This window comes from Lagenorhynchus albirostris, chromosome 11, assembly GCF_949774975.1.
Source record: "Lagenorhynchus albirostris chromosome 11, mLagAlb1.1, whole genome shotgun sequence".
NCBI classification, from domain to species: Eukaryota; Metazoa; Chordata; class Mammalia; order Artiodactyla; family Delphinidae; genus Lagenorhynchus; species Lagenorhynchus albirostris.
Window position 1 is genome coordinate 44,313,229 of NC_083105.1, and position 21,913 is coordinate 44,335,141.

The following is a 21,913-nucleotide window of genomic DNA, read 5'->3' on the forward strand; positions in this document are numbered from 1 at the left end:
CCTCAAATCCAGGTTGAGCCAAGGATTGTGAAATTTGCCAAAATATAATTTTGAATTTTTTTGTCAAGTAAACTTAGAATTGTTGAAATACGCATAGTAAAATCTTATACACACATGGTTCCGATACTTCCTTGTGTACATTTAAGTGGCATAAAGAAAAGTGTAGAAAAAAATAGGAATTACATTACCATTTGAAAATTCGTAAGTAGAGTGGAAAAGGAATTTAGCTGCAAAGATCTGCTTCAGCTCTGCAGGGGGATGGTAGATATTTTTCTAGATGACTCAGAAGATTTTCTACATAGTCTTAAGGAATTCCTCTTATTAACCCTTGGCACATGGACACTGAGTGCCCAAATAATAACAAGAGTAGAAGCAACAAAATGATTATAAAAATGGCTAACATTTACTGAACCCTAAATATGTGCCAAAGAGTCTTCGAAGTCCTGTATGCCTATGTATGCGTTACTCATAAGGAAACTGAGACACAGAAGGATTCATTATCTTGCTGAAGGTCACACAGCTATTAAGTGACAAAGCTAAGATTAGAACCCAGACAGTACAAATTATAACCATTATGCTACTCTAAATGCAGTTATATTACAACAGATATTTCAATAGTATAAAAATTATAACAAAAAAGTTTTCATAGTAAGGCATAAAATTTAACAGTGTCCTGAACCCGTTATCTCTTTCCTCTCACTGACTCCATACAAAAATGTGAAAGGAATAATACAAACATTTGGAGTTACTTTGGAAGAAAGGAAATTAGGTTTGCTTGAGAGAATGTTAACTTGTCAGCATATTGTAGACATAGAATCTCCAGAGGACTGGGAAGTGCAAAAATATTCCACCTTTGGCTTTAAAGGATGAGATTTTCAAACAGATGTTCAAACACATAGTAAATGCATGTTTCTCAGATTTGATGTTATTCATTAATGGTAAAACAAAGATACTGGTAGGAAAGACGTTCTTGTATGAATTATCAGAGGTAAGAAGCCTGAGATCACAAATCTGACTGGATTCAAATTGTGATAGGAATTGGAAACATTTCTTGAGGTGAAGAAAAGAGTTTTATTAAAATTAATGAGTCTTATGCCAATGTTGAAAGAATTGAGGTTGTGTCTGTTAGAGCTGTAGCTGAGTTGATCTGTTCTTTCCCAACTCTTGAAATAATATCAGTTACCATGGCTAAATCAGTGGTGCAGTTAATAATGTGGAAATATATCCCCCAACACATCCCTACTGACATTTGTGGACCAGCTGTGCCACAACCAATTCATTTACTAGACTCTGACTTGGTCTAAATGGCAAACCTATAATTAAAGGGAAACAAATTATAAAAATAAAATATTGACAATGTTACCAGTGCTCCCACCCTAAACTTTTCCCTTAAAGAGAAAAAATGTATGCTGTAAAACTCTTCTTTTTCATCTTCAAAGGACAGACATACTGAAATAGAACTTACATTGAGGCAAAGATAAGAGACCAAAGCAAGAGAAGAAATGAAAGGATGGCACAGAGAGTGCCGTGTTCAGTAAACAAAACTGTCAATCAATATGGACTTGTTGCTTTAATGAATTGTCAAGTGTCATTATTAAAAGAAATGAGTGTCTGTATTTCAGAATGTAAAATGAATTATTTTCCTACCAATCCAAGAGACCTCTGACAACTCTCACTTTTAGCTCTATCATTATTATGTGCATCAATGTAAGCATAAGGTGTATTTTCACTTTGGATAACATTCAAATGCAAACACATGTAGTAAACCTTTCTTAGGCTGGCAAGGTACAGTCCATGTTTACTATAATTTTTTCTTGATTTCTGACCCATGCATTACATACCCCTTGGTGAGCAAGCTCACTTAACCCAACCAAAAATAAATCCAAGAGTCTTGGGTGAAATCAGCCAACTTCAGAGCAGGAAAGACAGAGGCACAGTGTAACAGCAAGGCTATAGGTTTTGCTGTCAGGGAAACTAGGATTTCTCTGTGATATTGACCTACTTATTTAATCATGGGTTTACATTTACTCAGCCAAAAAATGGAGATAATATTATCTATCTCATGGATAGATATTGTGAAGACATTCATACATCACAGCTGTATATGTTCAACATTGCTTTTTAGCATATTCACAGTTTACTTTCACCTTAAAAAGACTTAGGAATGACGATACAGATGATGATCCAATAATCAAATGAAGATATAGAGCTTTGTATTGTCTCTATTTTATAATATTTTAGCTCATCATTCTAACATTTTTTGAATGTTTGGAAATTCAGTACTACTTTTTCACCAACCTAAGAGGTCAATATACCCAGCAGGGCTCCTAATTCTACAACAAAGGCTTTTACAATAGCACATTTTCAAATGAATGAATGAATGAATGAATAAGAAACTGGAAAGGGGTCTTAAGGATTGTTATAAACTTCTCACTTCATTCTAAGTGGAAAGAATTCTTTATGAAGAATCATATCAATTTAAGAATCCCCATTTCAGTAGTCAAGATTTGACAAGTGAATAGAATGAGAAGAAATAGATGTTTTAACTTGCCCCAACATAAACAGAGCCATATTTTAACATTCCCTACAACTTGGTAACATGACTTTCAAAATTAAAAAAGAAGTTTCAATTCAGGAAAAAGAAACAAGCAATCTGATCTAATGAAATATAACTCCACCTAAAACAAAAAACACTAAAAGAATATCTTTGTTTGCATATTCAGTTTACGTGGAAAGTAGTATGGCTAATCATGTGTTACTCTTCATAGAAAGACATAGTGCACTTTCAAGTTCATGACAGTGCTTAGAAATCATTTTTTAATAAATTCTTATTTTTATCAATGTAATTCATAAACATAATATAAAAATAGCAGTATACATTTTATAAGTAAATTCTACAGAGACAAAAATATACCTGTGATTCTCATGTCTTAGCATTATTACTAAGCTGCTGTCTCACATTTAGTAAGTGTCCAGAATTCCTGAGAGCAATTTTCTACAGTTTTCCTACCTTGTTCCCTCACTCTATTTTCAGCATATTATCCCCAAGAATTCAGTGAAGCCCTGAGTGTAAGAAATGGCAGTTAATGTAATTTTTCTCTATGGCTACAGGTCCTTGGAATTTCAAAACATGAACAAGGTCACACTTATTCAATAAATTCTAAATTTTTGGCTGTTTTTTTCCCTATCCCATTCTGTGGTAAATTTTTCCCCTTCCTGCTGCTTCATCAAGAATGCAAGCAAGTCATGATTTCTCCCTCCTAAAAGGAGTTTCCACATTCTGCACTTTAATTCACATGGATTTCTTATTGTCCTCAGCTTTCTCACATATTCAAGACAACTATGATGCTGTAGCTTATATCATCTGTGTTAGAGTGAGATCAATAGTTTCTTGCAACTCTGTATGTCCTAGTCAGAATCAGAAAGTTTATCTTCACTTTTGATGATTATTTTCACTGAAAGTAGAATTCAAGTGTAACAGGTATTTTCTTTCAAACTTTAATAGTGTAATCCCACTGCTTTTAGCTTTCATCATTTATTTGGCAAATTATCTGTCAGTGTTATTTTTTTACTCTTTTGAAAGTAATGTCTCTTTCTTCCTCTGGCTGCTTACAAGATTTTATTTCTTTCTGTTTTATTATGATGTGACTCCCTGTGATTTTCCTTTCTCTTCCCCTCCCCCTTCCCCCTTTCTCCCCCTCTCCCTCCCTCCCCTCCCCTCCCTCTTCCCCTTCCCCTTCCTCTTCTTCTCTTCTTCTTCTTCTTCTTCTTCTTCTTCTCCTCCTCCTCCTCCTCCTCCTCCTCCTCCTCCCCCTCCCCTCCCCTCCCCTCCCCCCTCCCCCTCCCCTCCCCTCCCCCCTCCCCCTCCCCTCCCCTCCCCTCCCCTCCCCCTCCCCTCCCCCCTCCCCCTCCCCTCCCCTCCCCCTCCCCCTCCCCTCCCCTCCCCCCTCCCCTCCCCTCCCCTCCCCCTCCCCTCCCCTCCCCTCCCCCTCCTCCCCCTCCCCCTCCCCTCCCCCTCCTCCCCCTCCCCTCCCCCTCCTCCCCCTCCCCTCCCCCTCCCCTCCCCTCCTCCCCCTCCCCTCCCCCTCCTCCCCCTCCCCCTCCCCTCCCCCTCCTCCCCCTCCCCTCCCCCTCCTCCCCCTCCCCTCCCCCTCCCCCTCCCCCTCCCCCTCCCCCTCCTCCTCCTCCTCCTCCTTCTCCTCCTCCTCCTTCTTCTTCTTCCTTCTTTCATGCTGCACATCATTTATAGGTCTTCTTGAATCTAAAGGTTCATGTCTTTTACCAGTTTTGGACAATTTTTAGACATTCAACTCTTCAAATATTACTTCTGCTTCATATTTCCTGTTCTTCCAGGATTCTTTTCACTATGAGATAAAGAGTATATTTTCACTGTTTCTCACATGACTCAAATTATTTAGTGTATTTATATTTTCCCCAGATTTTTGGATTTAGCATATGTTTTGCTATCTTTCATTGCACCAATTCAGTCTTGTATATATTTTGCTTTTAGTAATTTTAGTTACTATATTGTTAAGATCTAGAATTTCAATTGATTTTTTTAGATTCAAGTTTTCTAGTGTTATCTTCTATTTTCACCTTTCTATATTTCTCTAGCTTATTAAATATATTAATCATAGTTGTTTTAAAGAACTTCTCTTTTAACTTCTTACTACGAATAACTTAGGGTCAGTTTTTATTGTCATATGTTAGTATACTCCTGTTTCTATGCAGCAGAAGTCACCAGTATTAAAGTGAAAAATGTAAAGTCTCCTTAAAATATTATCTTTACCCAGAATGTGTTCTCTCTCTGTTCTAGCCCATAGTGGGGGCTCATTTCCTTAATTCAGTCTAGAACTAAAATAGATTAAACTTTGGTAGGAATTTTGAAAAAACTTCATCTGCCTCAGATTTACCTCCTACTTTTCTCTAGGGCTTCCCCAGCTATTTTTTTATCCTCCTATTTGAAAATCACAAAACTATTCTTGGATTAGTTTGGTTTCTTATGCTGCATATCACAAAGCCCAATTCTAACTAACTTAATAAAAATTTGGATTAAAGGACAGATGAAGGACCAGGTTTGCAACAAAAGATAAGCAATACCCCATAAATTAGGTTAGTAATGAGTGGATGAATATTAGCAACTATTTAACTATCTGATTAAAGTGTCTTGACATGAATCAACTAAAATACCATTCCTCATTTTAAAAATTTTGTTTCACTTTATATAAGATACCAATTTCTGATACTGAGAAGAAAAAAAAGAAAAGCCCAGTTTTATGAGTTGGGATCAGTTAATAAAAAGTTTGGCAGGAGAATATAGAACCTCTGAGAATATATGTAGGAGGCATGTAAATTTGTTTTCTGATTGACTAGGAAGTTCTTTATAAATAAGTAGAAGATAAAAGCACAAATATTAATATTTCCTTTTATTATCTCATTATACAAATGTTATTGTGCATAGTGAACCATTGTGCATTCAGGGCTTTAAAACAGAAAATAAAATACCTATTATGTGAAGCCAATATAAAGCTCAGCCTTATTTCCAGGATGGCTAGTTACATTTAATACTTCTGGATGACTTGATAGGATCCAGAATTTTATGGCTTTGATGTATGTGAGAAGTTTTATCTGTAACAACAGAGATATTTTACTCAAAAACTGTTTAGTTCTTTATATGATAGTTTTAATAGAAAAATAATAATGTGAATATATCACACTAATATTTAAAAGTATAAAGAAACTTTCACTTTTTGCAGTATGAATCATGGAATGTTATTGCTAGAAGGGACATTAGAGACCAAATAACCTTAGCATATCATTTTACATTAATTGTTCTGTGTAAAAGTGCCGAGTTAGCATGAACTGTGTATAGAATTGGTTCACTTTTGGTTTTACAAATTCTGACTTGTTGGGCCTTAGGTCACCGTAGACGACCTATTTGTTTAATCAGATGGTTTCTCATTTAGTAAATAAATAGTAAATTTATTTTTAACAGATAAATGTGAATTTTTTTATGACTCTAGAGTTTCATAGCGAAAGCAGTTGAGCATTATCATTAGCAGCTCGTACACTGACAGTAGCACACATTGATACTTGTACCAATGTTGCCTGATATCATGAAAAACAAAACACATGTAAATTAATTATAAACAATATGAGCTTTTACATAGAAAAATGATACTATTAAGCATGGTAAATGATAAAACTGAATAACCAGTATGCCATAGTCACCAAACTTAGTCATAAAGAACTCTGCTGTCAAAGCTGTTAGAGTTCATCATTAGCATAACAACAATAACAGCACAGAATATCAGGTTACTTGTCCAAGATCACACAGCTGGTTACATAGCAGAAATAGTAAAGGCATTCTCATTCTCAAACACTGTGATTTTCTCCCAAAAATTCCTGTCATAGGAGGGACGCTTTTCCAGCAAGGAACATTTACCTCACTTCTTCATATTATTGGTGTTTTCAAAAGAAGCGCTTTATCCTTGTCCTTGAAGTGTTTACAGTCTAGCTGGAAGATGGCATATAAATGTGAAATGAGTTAAAATTATTAAAGTAACATCTTCATAAGTGGAAATAAACATAGTAAAAAGTGATGATGTGAGAAATTATGCAGAATAATCAGGTACTTTATGGAGAAGACAAATTTCAAATCAGGTTTTGAAGATGATGAAGATGAATGAGTGGAGGTATTAGAAAAAAATTCCATGATTAAAAACACAAAGGGAGGGATGAGTGTTCTTAAGAACTTAGTAAAACTATTCCAGAAGTGAGGACAGACAAGTGGTAAAGCAAGCATTGGGAGCTAGAAAGCTATTCAGAAGGGCTTGTATTTGATAGACTAGGAAATACTAAAACCAAACTGTAGTTTCTTTTGGCATTGAGTGCAAATTGTCTTCTTGCATTTATTTCCCCCTTTACTCCCTTCAACGATGGGGCTCCCAAGTTTTAGTTACCACATAATAACCCAGAAAGATATATTACTTAGCCTCTTTTAGCATAGGTACACCCATATACTCTCTTTGGGCCACTGGTATATGTGATGAAATCAGGTGAGCAACTTTTGGATCGTCACCTTAACTATAAAGCCACCAACAGTGGATTTCCTCATTCACTTTCTTCTGGTCTGGGCAGAGATATGAATGCTAGCCAACAGTGATGATATGACCAAGTACAGAGCACTTGAAGATGATAGAGCAAGATGAAAGAAATCTGCATCCCTAAATGTTTTCTTGCAACAGGTCATTTCCACCAGTTCTGGAAAATTCATTTTTGTACTGTTTTGTGTGAGGTAAATTCCTACATCATTCAAACCACTAAATGTGGGGTTTCTTGTTCTAGCAGTATAGTCTGAATTCTACTTCCAAAATTGGTACCTGGAAGAGGGGCTGTGCCCGAAAAAAAATTTTAAAAATTGTCTTGGTACGTGACAGCTGGTAGAAGAAAGGATATAGTATATGCTGATATGCTTGTGACGTTTGTCCTGAGGAAAAACATTTGGTGAACTATAACCTGTAATAATTGGGAGTCACACCAAATGCCTTTGAACTTGTAGCTGTAGGGGAAGAGGATGGAAAAACACAGAATTCTGATGGAAAAATGCAAAATTCTATAGAAAAGAGATAAGCCCAGGCAAGAATCTGTCAGTTTGCAGGCAGAGATGGAAGCAAGGGTCTTTCTGCCTGTGGCCTGTAATCAAAATTACCGAGAATCAGCAGACTCAGAGAGATGGAAAAGCCAACTTCTCTGTTTTCTAAACAGCAGGAGATAAGATTGTCATTCAGAGCCTTTCCTGGTCAGACACAGTCAACCTAGATTCAAAAATAAGATTTAGGGTGCATCCTCCCAATCAAACCTATTGTTTCATTGGTAACCTCTCCTGAATTGAGAGAGACAGGGATGGGAAAATTAAAGGTGCCAATAATGGTTGCCCAATGTAATGCAATTAATTTTCTCACTGAAAACAGAATGAAGTAAATAAATGGGGAGTGGAAGGAGATAGCTTATGAGCATTGATGATCTGCAAAGAAAATGGGGGACTCCTAGCTGAATTTTTATTAAAAGCCTATTCACAGAGAGAGATATCAGAAAATACAAATACATTTTTTTTGTTTCCTTTTTGGTCCTAAAAATCATGTTCTATTGTTTGAACTTTATTTTATCACGTGTGGTATAGAAACTATCTTCATCAGAACCATGTGAATTGCTTGGTAAAATGTACATCTTTGGTCTAACCAACATCTAATAAATCAGATCTCTGCTGGTGGGCTACTAAAACTTTTTTTAAAGATATGCCTAGTTACAAATGAATCTTTTAAAATACCTTAACCTCTTTTTCCTTAAGTTTTAATAATGGTATGAAAGTTAACCACGTCAGTAAATGTTGACATATGAGCCTTTTTGTTAAATATAGAGTTATCTTTGAATTCAAATAATATTTTATACCAAAAAAGAATTAAGTTAAAAAAGAACTTGGTTATGAAACATGTCTTTGAAGAATCAATATTAAGCATAGTAAACACAGAAGTAATCTTTGCTGGTAGCACATTATACATTTTTCATGACAAGTTTTGCCTAAGCTAATTTTTAATTGCATTAGTATGCCCTTGTGCAATATGTATTCAACCTGCCCAGTTAACTAACTTATGAAATCAAATATTACTTGAGATAAAAATATAACTTTTTATAAACAAGACTATCATACTACAATTAAATATTAAAATGTCAATCAGGTCATTTTCTTGGTAAAATACATATCATAGCTATCTTATATGCTTAATGTATTTACCAAGAGAATGACCATGTATCTTAGATCAGTTCTGCATCCTCAGCTTTGGTGTGATTGCCATGCTCATTCCAAAGGCCATTTAAAACAAATTATTACACTGTTAACACATGTTCCATTTTAACCAAATTAAATAAAGCATTTAACATATTTTTAGCATTATAAAGAATTAGCTGGAATTTATGTGCAGATGACTACATACTTTGAATATGGATTTACATTAGTCTCAGAGCAACTCTACTGATAAGTAAGAATGGCAGCACCCAACTCTTTTGAAGGCTTTTTTTGAGCTATTTCATATCATTACAAGATTTGAACAAGCACAGGTACTGAGTACCCTAAGTACTCAAAGGGTTCCCTTACAGAGTGGCAAATATTCTAAACCGACCTTAAAAGTAAATAGAAAAGTTACCTGATAAGCAAATGCGTGATTGACTATCACCAGTGGGCAATGCTCCTTTATATGGAAACAACAGTATGACAATATGTTAATGACTTCCCTTACTTCTTGGAAAACATGGTAGGAGGGACAATAGTGTTACATCAATTACCAAGAAACAGGGCAGGGGGAGACAGAGCTATATTTAAGTAAAATAAACGAAGAGATAAATGAATAAGCGGTAAATAAAAATAAATATGTAACATTTGAAAAAATATAGCTTTGTTCTTGAAGAAAAGAATCAGGCTGGGCTGGGCAGACCCTTAAATTGAGCAGTGAAGTGACCTAAAGGGCAAATGTTCTGGAGACTGGCAGAAATGAATGATATCACACTCAACAGTAAGTGGACTGCCGGCTTTGAGTCATTTTTTGGGATGGGCAGAGGGGGCAAAATTTGATTTTACATCCAAGAACTATTTTTATTTAAATCTGTAATTATTCCTATATATTTTCATAAGATTAATATTTAATGTGGGAGTTAAATTTAAAATAATTTAAAAGAACTTTGAAAGCTTGAAATGGACTTAAAAGACTTTCCAATAGCACATATAGTTGATAGAGTGGAAAATAGTTTCTGACATCTTTTTTTTTTCACTCTCCAAATTCAGGTTTTAGATTTCTAAAAAAATCACACCATGGAAATGCAATGTATATTTTCCTACCATACTTTCAAAAACAGCATCTCCTAATTTTTGGTATGTTTCCAAATGTGGGGTCATCCTAAAGTTTTTACATAGTTGTAAAATTAAAAATTTAATGGCATTCTGTAGAAAAATCCTATACCATTTAAGGCATATAGCTTTTCAACTTTGAAGTGGTATTAACTTCAGAGCCTTTGCACATTTTTTTAAATCTATTGAAGTGATTTTCTATGGGTCTCAACATTCAAAGTAATATATCATGTAGTTTTATCAAACATGAATACATACCTCTTTAAATTTAACTCAGTGTTTTCAATTTAACAGTTACTTAAACTCACAAGGACTTTTTTTTGTTCCTGCATTATGATATAAAACTCGCAAATTACAAAGACCTTGCATAATTGTATTGCTCTGAGATCTTCAGAAGAAGTTATCTAAATGATAATTAGAAAATCTTTTTATTACGGAAAACATTTCAAAACCATACACTCATAAGACTTCAAAAAGTTGTTATTCTAAATATGTTTTTCAAAACAATACAAAATAGTGTTCCCACCATATGATTTTTTTGTATTGAAATATTACAGTCTCATGTGAAATTGTCAATGCATTTCAAATGTAGGCATTGCTATATCAAGACAGTAAGATGGTCACACAAGAAATCTGACTGATCTCACTGACTCATCCCCACAGTCTTGGTTAATAGGAATTTCTCTGCTCACTCAGTCATACTTTCATTAATGGAGTTTGCATGGCCCTTGTTGTGGAATTACTAACAGTGGTGATATTCCTTGCCTGACTTAGGGGCAAAATAGCTCCCATACTGGTTCCATGACTGATTTTTTGGACTACCTAGGGGCATTTGTTCTAGTCCAATGTGGTTGATCAGCCTCTTCATAGATCTGAAGACTGGACAAAGAAAGCAGAGAGACATTAAGAACAATCTACTGCCTAGTTATGTACAAATATATGTACTGTGTTGCCTGAATTCTGTTTCACTTGTTCAAAAATCCCTCAAATTCTCAACACTCAGTCATAATCTTAGTAAACGGTCCTTAGTTTCCCAGTCTTGTAAGCCAACAAGATATCTGAGGTCACGTAGTAACACTCATAGTCATTCTATTATGTACAACATTAAAATCTTTAAGCAGTATTTAAGATGTAACAATATATATTTCAAATTTAACATGTACCTGTGGCTCTGAGGTTATTTACCTAAAATGAGGACCCATTTTAACCCCATATTATTTTCTTTAACATTTATTTCACCTTGTTGAGGGATTTTCTTTTCCCAAAACATTGTACTTCTACACCAACTTTTGTTTTTCAATGAACACTATGTTGTGAAATGAAAGCAATAGGAAAAGATGGTAATGTTAAATGTAAAACATTTGTTTCTAAAACTCTGCCATTGTATGGGAACACAATATCTGGAAGTAGACACAAAGTGTGTGAACCAAGACAATCATTAACCAACAAAATTGGAGGCATATTTTGATTCTAAACATCAGAACAAAACAAACACTGTTCTTTTTGTACCCATAAGAAATTTGGTTCTAGAAAGGTTCCGAGGCGATTTAATACTATTTCTCGACAGCAAACATAACATAGTTTAAATTTTATTCTTCTGAGACATAGTTTGACAGAATTTTCTGTATGAATTTTAGGAAAACTACCTTCAAAAGACAATGAAATATAAAATTCACTAAGTTATTTTTAATTAACTTGCCTGGATAATTTCCTGGTTTTATTTTTCTGAAGGCATAACCATTCCAAACTGAAGCACACATATCACAGATTGACTGTCTAAATTTTTACTTGCTATTTGTGTAATTTCAGAAATTCAAGAACTGGTAATTCTAGATAGTAGAAGTTACATACATTTATGATACTAGATTGTAGTTGTTGAGGCAGCGGGGACATGTCCATGTGCTATATTTCCATCAACTGTATTGCCAAACAGATTCCAGTGATATGGAGAGCTGCACAGGAAATGAACTCTAAGTAGACAGGTTGTATGAGAGAGTCAGAAAAGAATTTTGCAACTTATTGAACAAGTAGATTCAAAACAATCATACCTTCCTCACTTCTTCCCATAGGCCTGTATGTAAGGAAAACTGGAGGAGACAAAATGTTCTTAACAATATTCATGGCAAGCACATCCCTAACATCTGTGCATCCCAGAACAAAAGTGAAAATGGAGGCTCACAAATTGTAAGTCTAAATGTCAAAAAGTTATATATCAAGCTGAAAAATTGTTAGTAAAATTTATTCTATCTTCTTACTTTGATACAAATACCTTCATATGTTCTGGAAGACCAGGTTTGAAAATCTCCTTGGAATTCTGTACCAGAATCTGGCCTTCCAGACAGTGCAACTCTGGGCTTCTACCCACATTATGTTCCACCTTCATCACCTATGTATTTCTTTTTCCCTTCACTAACAGCCTCCCTTTTTCTCCACCATGAATGGTCTCACCATCATGCATTGGTACTCCAGGTCTCAGGTGCAATCTTCATCTACACCCTCTGCAAATATCTACAGGCCAACCCATGGATTTAGGGGTGTGCACACCATTAAATGGTCCACACTTGCAAGTTAAGATGCAAGACTGAGACTGTGTGGGACCTAAATCTGGTTCATGGCTGTTAGGGCAGGGGATTCTGTGGTTCTAGTACCTAAAGTGAAGTCTAGGAGTAAGAATGCACTTTCTGGGCTTCCCTGGTGGCGCAGTGGTTGAGAGTCCACCTGCGGATGCAGGGGACGTGGGTTTGTGCCCTGGTCCGGGAAGATCCCACATGCCGCGGAGCGGTGGGGCCCGTGGGCCATAGCCACTGGGCCTGCGCATCCGGAGCCTGTGCTCCGAAACGGGAGAGACCTGCGTACCGAAAAAAAAAAAAAGAATCCACTTTCTAAATGGACATGAGCTCTTGTCTCTGAAAATTTCTTACCCTGTGGAGAGACTCAGACAGAGAGCCAGGACAAGATCAAGATCATCTAAAATTAAGGTACAAAGTGAGACCACGTTGCCCTGGTTTAAGGAGAGAAATATTAATTTTATCTCCTTAAAAATTTTCTTAAAGATATTTGGATCTGTGATATTACAAGATATTACTGAATAGAGATCAGTTTTTATCAATTTTTTTTTATATTAAGACTTCTTTAGAGCACTTTTAGGTTCACAGCAAAATTGAGGTAAGGAACAGAGATCTCCTGCATACTCCCAGCCCCAACACATGCATAACCTTCCCCCATTATCAGCATCCCACACCAGAGTAGAACATTTGTTACAACTGATAAACCTACGTTGGCATATCGTAATAAACCAAAGTCCATAGTTTGCATTATGGCTCCCCCTTGGCATTATACATTCTATGTATAATATGCAATGTCATGTGTCTGTCATTACAGTATCACACATAGTACTTTCACTGCCCTGAAAATTCTCCGTATTCTGCCTATTTATCTCTCCCACCATCTTTCCATATGCTTATTTGCCATATGTATATCTTCTTTGGTGAGCTGTCTGTTAAAGTCTTTGGCCTAATTAGCAAATGGGCCAAAGACTTTGTTTTTTTATTGTTGACTTCTAAGAGGTCTTCGTTATTTTAAATAACAGTCCTTTGCTAGATATGTCTTTTGCAAATATTTTCTCTCACTCCATGACTTACCTTCTCATTGTCTTGACAGTGTCTTTCAGAGAGCAGATGCTTTTAAGTTTAAGAAAGTGCAACTTACCAATTACTTCTTTCATGGATTGTACCTTTAGTGTTGTATCTAAAAAGGCACTGCCATACCCATCTAGGTTTTCTCTTTTGTTATTTTCTAGCAGTTTGTAGTGTAAGTGCCTGAGAGTTTTGTTGTCTTTAATTGTAATGTGTCTGACTTTAAGCTTTTGATTGCCAAGGCATTCACTTCAAAGACAGCTATCTCAGATAAACACATTGCCAGCTACAGGACTAGATGAAGAGCAGGCTGCCCCACCCAGAAGTTTTCTTTGTTTTAGTGATCTCTAGATGGCTTAGATAACAAACTGGCCATTTGCTTTTCCCTTCTCATGCTTTAATTCCTGCTCTTGTGTTTCAAATTCACCAGTAAAGAGTGAACCCGCAAAACTCTGGCCCTCTACCCTTAACCCCAGTAGAAATAGAACCCCAGGCCTGCACTAGTGCATTCTCTCTCTCTCTCTCTCTCTCTCTCTCTCTCTCTCTCTCTCTATCTATCTCTATCTCTATCTCTCTCTGTGTCTCTCAATCTCTCTGTCTCCCGCTGTGATCTTGCTGTGTTCCCATACTGTGTGCTGTGTATTCTCCAGGACCTATGAGTAAGTTTCAGAGTTCCCTTATGGTTATTGCTGAGGGTCTCTTGCAATCATAATAAGAACCACAAGGGCCAGTCCAGCCACAACATTGGTTTCGAAATAGGAAATGTCTGTGAGGCTCACCAAAGGCCCCAGGCAAGGGTACATAGGCATTTCTAGCCAATAGCATCACTAATGATAGGCTGAGACTGGCACAAAGCAGAGTTTTATAGTTTTATGTTTTACAATTAAGTCTATGATCCATTTTGAGTTAAACTTTGTGAAAGGTGTAAGGACTGTGTCTAGATTCATTTTTTGCATGTGAATGTCCAGCTGTTCTAGTACTGTTTGCTGAGAAGACTATCTCTACCCCTTTTGTATGCATTGACTATAGTTACATAGTCTGTATCTAGGCTGTCTATTCTGTTCCATGGATCTATTTGCCTATTCTTTTGCCAATGCCATGCTCTCCTGATTACTGTAGCTTTATAGTAAGTCTTGAATTTAGGTCATGTCACACCTCCAACTTTGTTCTTTTTCTTCAGTATTGTATTGGTTATTCTGGATCTTTAGCTCCCCATGAAAACTTCAGAATCTGTTTGCCAATATCCACAAAATAACTTAATGGGATTTCGATTGAGATCGCATTAAATCTATAGATATGTTAAAAAGAACTGACATCTTGACAGTGTTGAGTCTTCCTGTTCATGAACATGGAATATCTTTCCATTTGTTTAGTTCTTCGATTTTGATATATACTTTTGAATGTAGGAAAAAAAACTGTGCCACATACTTAAAATGCATAATTTTAGCTCTTTATTTTCAAAAATATACCTCAGTTGAACTCAGCATTTTCCTATGTTATGCTGCATCTGAGATCTAATGAGTACCCTATCCATTTAGCTCCACCTAAGCCATGATTCTAGCTATTCTAAAAAGTGTCAGATCAGAGTTTTTTCTTACCATTTGATAAAAGCTTCTTATTTGGGTATTTAATTATGAATATCTTATAAACCAATTACTTAAGTTCAGCATGATGGCTATAAGAAAGCCTTACAACAAGGTGATGTTTTATCTAAATAATTTTTGATGGAAGAGGGCATAACTGTATGTATTATAAGATGCCCCTAACTTTCCATAATGCACCTAAAAAAATATCTTCCCCACTGACAATGACTCATTATATGCAGAAGCAAGACATGGGCATTATTAGTAAAGCATCCAAAATATATGGGAATGTTGAAAATATACGCAGGGTATTATTATAAATATCTATTTGACCAAAAGAATCATAGATTTTTTTGCTGTCATAAAAGACCTTATATATAATTTATTTCAAATTTTCTTATTTTACAAATGAGTTTTGAAATTAAATCCCAGAGGTATGATATCTGGGCCATGTACCATTGATTTTACCAAGATTTTATGTTCTCAATCAAATATTTAATAAAAAGTATTTTCACTTTGTTATTGATTTCTAATTTTATTTCTGCATAATATAAAGAAGAAAAATATGAAGATATTTAGACTAAAAAATCCGTGAGAACAGAAACCCCTTTTCCATCCAGTAGTCCAGCACCTTTAAAACTTATTCTCCACTAGTATAAGCAGTAAAAGTGTAGTATAAATGACTATTTTTTAATAAAGAATCTTCCATTTTAATCTTAACTTCACCATTTATTAGTTCTCAGATAGTCACTGTTTTATAAATAGATTATTAAGGCTTCCATTTTGTGCATGAAAAAAAAGGGAAGTAAAGCAATTTTAGAATTTTGTTAATAGTAAGGATCATAGAATATAGACTAACCCACCGATGTGCTGGTAAATGTTTAAAATGTTATGGATTGGGGTGGAGTGGAGTGGGCTCTACTTTGTGCCAATTTCCATGGTGTAAATACCCCCAACATGGCCCATTTTTGGCTACCAACATCTGCCAACTAGCCAGTAAAATTCTTGAAAATCTAATAATTTGGTCTAGTGATCCAGTATGAGTAACTTCCACTACACTACACAATGGGCCCAACCCTTTCATGATGTGGGTGATTTCACCTGCAATGCCAAAATGTATACTCTAATAAAATATTCCTCATTTTTGGATTGCTCTAATATATGTATGAGAAAATTTTTCCTAATGTGTGAAATATTATACAAATCTTAGCTGTCAATGACTTTTATTTAATAATTATATAAATTAGCTATATGGTTCCTTATACTAGCTTGTTCCAAAAAAGAAATTTTGAAAACAATATATGAATTTATATTTATCCTATAAATTTTAAGCTTCACAATTTAATCTGAAAATTTAAGGAAAAAAGAGAATAAAGTGCTTAGTCTATGGTTAAGAAATAGTCGTCAATTCTTTAATAGTTTGTGATAAATTTTATTGACCCTTTTAAATAGAGTTGTGAAAATTGCTGTCTTTTTTATAACATGGGAGAAAAGTGACTTCAAGTACATTCTTAAACATAGCAAGTGACTTGAAATATTTATGTTTATAGATAAATATACACAATCTTTAATTACTGGGATGGAATTTAGAGTGGCACCTTGTTTTAAAAAACTCATCTGATTTTGTATTTCCAGATTGAAAGTGAAAGTGATTTAGCTTCTCTGTTAGGATTAGCAAATGTGGCATTACTTTTCCATTAGGATTAGCTGTCAACCATCAGCTGTAATACTAGAAAAATCACAGCTCTACTCTGAGCAAGCCCAGAAGATGATGCCAGGAAGTTACTATCAGGTTCTATCCAGGTATGCAGAGCCAGAAAACTTTACAAAGAGGCAGAAATCTCTGTTGGGTGTTTGGCATGAACAAGTTTGTATCACACTTCCAGTGAAATTATTTTGATCTAACTTATTTCATTTAATGAAACACTCTAAGGTTTTTTACTTCTCTTTATCTAAATATGGCTCCATTGCAGATAGAAACATCTAAGGGGGCATTGGTTGTCTTTGCAAATACAGAAAGAATCTCTTAAAAATGTCATTTCTGTTTAGGCTTCTGAGATTTACAACTCAATATCTGCTTAAAATATTCACTATGTGACTTAGAAAAGAATTATTATTCTAGTATTATATGAAATTATATAAAAATATTTATACAAATATATAAATTTTATATCAATTTATATGTCTACATGTATATAAGTATATATTCTGGTGTATGTATATGCACTAGGACATATTTTCCATGGCTGATTTTTATTCAGCAAGAATTTGCTGAATATTTAGAATTTTCCAAACATTGTGCTATGAGCTGAAGGAAAATAAAAATGAATAAAACACTCAAAAAGAAAGGGATATTATTTTCTAGTAGAGAAGACTGTCACATACATGGGAAATGAGATTGATATGAAGCAGTGAGGAGGAAAAGAGGAGGACAGAGTATCAATGACCATGCTAGAACCCAATTTATTCAACATCACAACTCAGCAGATTGTGGGTAGACAATTCTATTAGGCATGGCAAGGGTAAAATGGAAAGTTTATGCTTAAATCCTTTTCTGGAGAGACCCTTCACCAGACATGGGATAGCTAGACAAGGGATGAAAGTTTTTGAAGGGAAATTATATAATACCTATCAAACCTTAAATGTACATTTACTATAGCAAATTTACATCTAGGAACCCCCCTCCCCCTCCCCCCCAAAAACAGGAAAAGAATGGCATGTTTTTCCTCTTGAGAATACTCAAAATGGCATTGTTACAATATGATAAAATTAGAAGCCACCTACGTAACTTTTCAAAAGAGGAAAATTGTTAAATGCCATATGTTACAACCATACAATAGAATTAGCTGAAAAAAAAGATTTTGTTTAAAAATGTACCCAATAATATGAAAAAAAAATGTTTCAATAGATTATCAGTGTAGAACAGTGCCTGGCAGAGTCAGCATTCTATACAAGAATATTTTGCTCTTCTATGAGTGCCTTAGAGACAGATGCATTTGGAACGAGTTTGTTTAAATTTCAGCGAAAGTACTGCCTACTTATTTTTTTAAACTTTTGATGGATATTAACTACCACATACACGCATTGGTAATTAATATCTCAAACATAATATTTCACAATGTATATCTATTTTTGTAGTCAGCTGGATCCCATAGTGATATGGGTTATAGATGATTTCAAAATCAAACTATAACTACACATAGGAAATATTTGCCAAATCATAGTTGTTATCCTGTACCTCCAACAGGACTGTCTGTGAGGGAAATGAAAATGCTCTCTAAATTCAGGTCAGATTTTCACTATAGTGAGTTGATTATTTAGAGTTAAGCACTGTAGGAAGAAAGGAGCCTTAGGTAAGTAGTATGTCACATCTCCTGCTTAGGTTGTTAGAATTTCCAAGTATTGAATAAACTGTCATGGAAGCTGTGATTAACCTCTTTTATTCTCCTAAAACAAACAAACAAAAATCTCTCTTGAAAGTGTTTCCTTCAGTTTTGGACCTTTTTATGCTCACCAAGGCTTTTCTTTTCTCTTCATTGTTTCTATTAGCACCTTAAGACTTGCTTCAGTGGAGGGAGAATATAAAGCAGAAACACTTAGCAACATAATAGATCAGTGCACTATTATTTGTTGCCTCAGACGATATTTGCAAGATATGCAAAGTGTTTTCTTTCTTTGTTTGTTGATGCATATTTCTATCACCCTAGAGCCTCCCTTTATACAAGTAGCCCTCTGGCTTTCCTAGTACTATAGATCAGACTTTCCCTAAATGTCATAAATTTCTAACTACATGCCAAACAAACATGTTTATCTGGCACAGACACAAAACAGTGTCAAAAAGAAAATATTTGGTGATCTTGATAAGTTAATTTGTCACTCTATAAATACTTATGCCCCTTTCCAAAGCCTATCCAAACACAAATTTAATTTAAAGACATAGTTGACCCAAGTTCCTTTAGCAGAAAAGCCCAAAATGCAGATCCAATGTAAATTAGTCATTGGAATTTACCTACATTTGTATTTAGTGTCCTTTAATATTTTGAGTTTTATCTAGATACTCTCTGACTTTGACCACTAAAGTTGGGTATCTCTGATCTAACATCAAAGCAAGGCTTTTGCTATTGCTATTGAAAATATTCTTCTGAAGCTTTCTAAAATATTACATTAAGAAAAAAATGATTTCAATGGCTCCTGGGCATGGCTAGAAGTTTTTCTATCCTTTCATATATTTTTATCAACCTAACTATCTTCATTTTATATAAGATAGAAAGGATAAAATTCAGGGGTGACCCACCTCGCACTGCTAGCAGGGGGATGTGGGATGGGGCCAGAGACAGCCAGGAGTTAGTTAGCAGGTTCCTTCCAAAGCAATAGCACTTGAACTACCTTCTTACATTTAATCCAACTCCCTTTGTGTACCACTTCCCCTCTAGATAGGTATCTCTAATAATACATTTAAAACAGGACAATAAGTTTACAAATAATTGCCTCTAATTAGAAGGTTCTTGGTATACATAGTTTTTCCAATTCTTCTCTTCAATAGCTTCTGTACTTCTAGCTGGTCTTCTAGGCGACCCTATTAAGCAGCATAGCTGAGAATTCACAGTTAGGAGTCCTATTCAGTCAAATTAATTAAGTGCCATTTTCTTCTGGGAGGAAATTAGCTGCTTAGATAAATATATTAATTGTTTTTTTCTGTTTATTGTAATCATACACAGAATCCCTTGGCACAGTTATACCTTGTTCCAAAGCCCTCTTTGAAATATTTCTTTTAGCTTCATCAGTCAGCTTTTGAATACACCTATAATTTTCTCAGCCACGAAAAATAATTTATGATATACATCTTCTCCAAATTTATTACAGGCTTACCAGCTTTATATTACTTTTTGACTTTGAAGTAATTTCAGGAGACTGTTGATCTCAGGGTGATTGTGTACGCAGTCATTTATACAAGGCAGGACTCGGCTCAGTTTCCTTAGCTCCTTGAAATTTGGTGACCAGTGTTACTGGGATGAGTCCACTATGATCCCTCAGGGGAAGCCACATCACAGGTACTGCACTGAAAGAAATAGCATGTACAGAGATGGATATGACATGATCCTCACCCTCAATAGAAATAAACCACAAATAACATGAAATAGATGTGAAAGGTGCATTAAGAAGGGAAGAAAAAATATTTCACAGAAGCACTACTAAATATTATAAATTTGGACAGGTGTGTGAGAAGGAGAATAAGGTAACTGCATTTAAAATAGAGTGAAGGATGAGCTACTTAATGGCATCATGAAGAAATGGCCAAAATCTAGTTCAGCTAAAATGCCTTCCCTGGGCACTTAAGTGTATACAATAACCAGTTGAGGTGAACAGTGTATTTGAACCCAGATTCTGGAAAACTTTTAATTTCTATCTGGGAAGTTTGCATTTTAGTATGCAATGGGAGTCTTAGAGGTATTCAAGCTGGAAAGATACATGTCCAGAACCGTGATGCAGGATATAATCCATTGACATCCTAATTTGTCTTTGGAAACATCAAGGGATAGTTCCCTGAATAATGGCCATATTTGCTTCACTCACCCATCCTTCATTCATTGCATCATTCAAACATTCAAAAAACATTTATTAGGCACTTAAAGCTGTTTTAGTAACATAGTGTCAGTTTCCTAATCTGACAGATATACTGTATGCATCACCATTGTATATACAAAGATGAATCAGATATAATACTATCATTCATAGTTCAGAAGACAGGATAAGAAAGTACATAAATAACTACAGGGTTACTTTCAACAGAGGTAGAGGATCAGGGAAAGATTCATGAAAAGGTAGCCTAAACACTGGACTCAAATAAGTTATGGCTTTTTAAGATTTATTTTACAGGTCATCTTAAGGAGAACTAGCCATATATAGAAAAGAACTTTTTTTAAAATTGAAACATAATACTAATACAGAAAAGTACACAAATTATAAATGTATAAGTCAATAACTGTTCACAAAGTGAGCACATTTATGTAGTCAGCACTAGATCAAGAAACAGACCATTACCACAGAAGCCCTCATGTCCCCCTTCTAATCAAGGGTAACCAATATCCTGACTTCTTACAACACCATAGGTGAGTTCTATGTATCTTTGAAATTTAATAAATGGAATAATTTAGTAAATACTTTTTGTGTTTCTGGCTTGAAAAGAACTTTTGATTTGAAGGATTCTAGGTTAATTTACCACCCCAAAAGTACCTGCTAAAAAGCTACGAAATTTCCTGTTTTGCTTGTAGAGATGAAACCTATTGAATTATCTCAAAGTACTTCAGCAGCATTTGGGCTATTTGAGTGTAGTTTGTAATGGATCAGGAAAAAATGTGGCTCACCAATGCACTTTTATAATATCATAGTGTAAATTAGTTTATCAGATCACATTTTTCCATAAAAGTAATTTAAGAGGAGAAGGAATTGAAATTTTGATAGCCTAAAGATGCCAAAATATAATGTAGCTCTCAGAGTCAAGATCAGGAAGGAGGATGATGCACTGAGTGAACATAAAAGGCTAGTTGGAAATTTGAAGGTGATAGAATTACTAGTCAGGCACCAGGTATTCAAAACTTAGGTGAAAAGGTCATTTGAAGGGGGAAAAAAGTAAGTCCTGGAAAATTAAGCCAAACTCATGGTTTTGCTTATCACTGGTCCTCCTCAGGACTAATAACTCCAGGCATTAAAATTCTGGTTCTACTTCAAACTCACAAAATACCTGTGGTTTATGTAGTACCTCCTGATAAATATTCTGGTTCTATTCCAAATTC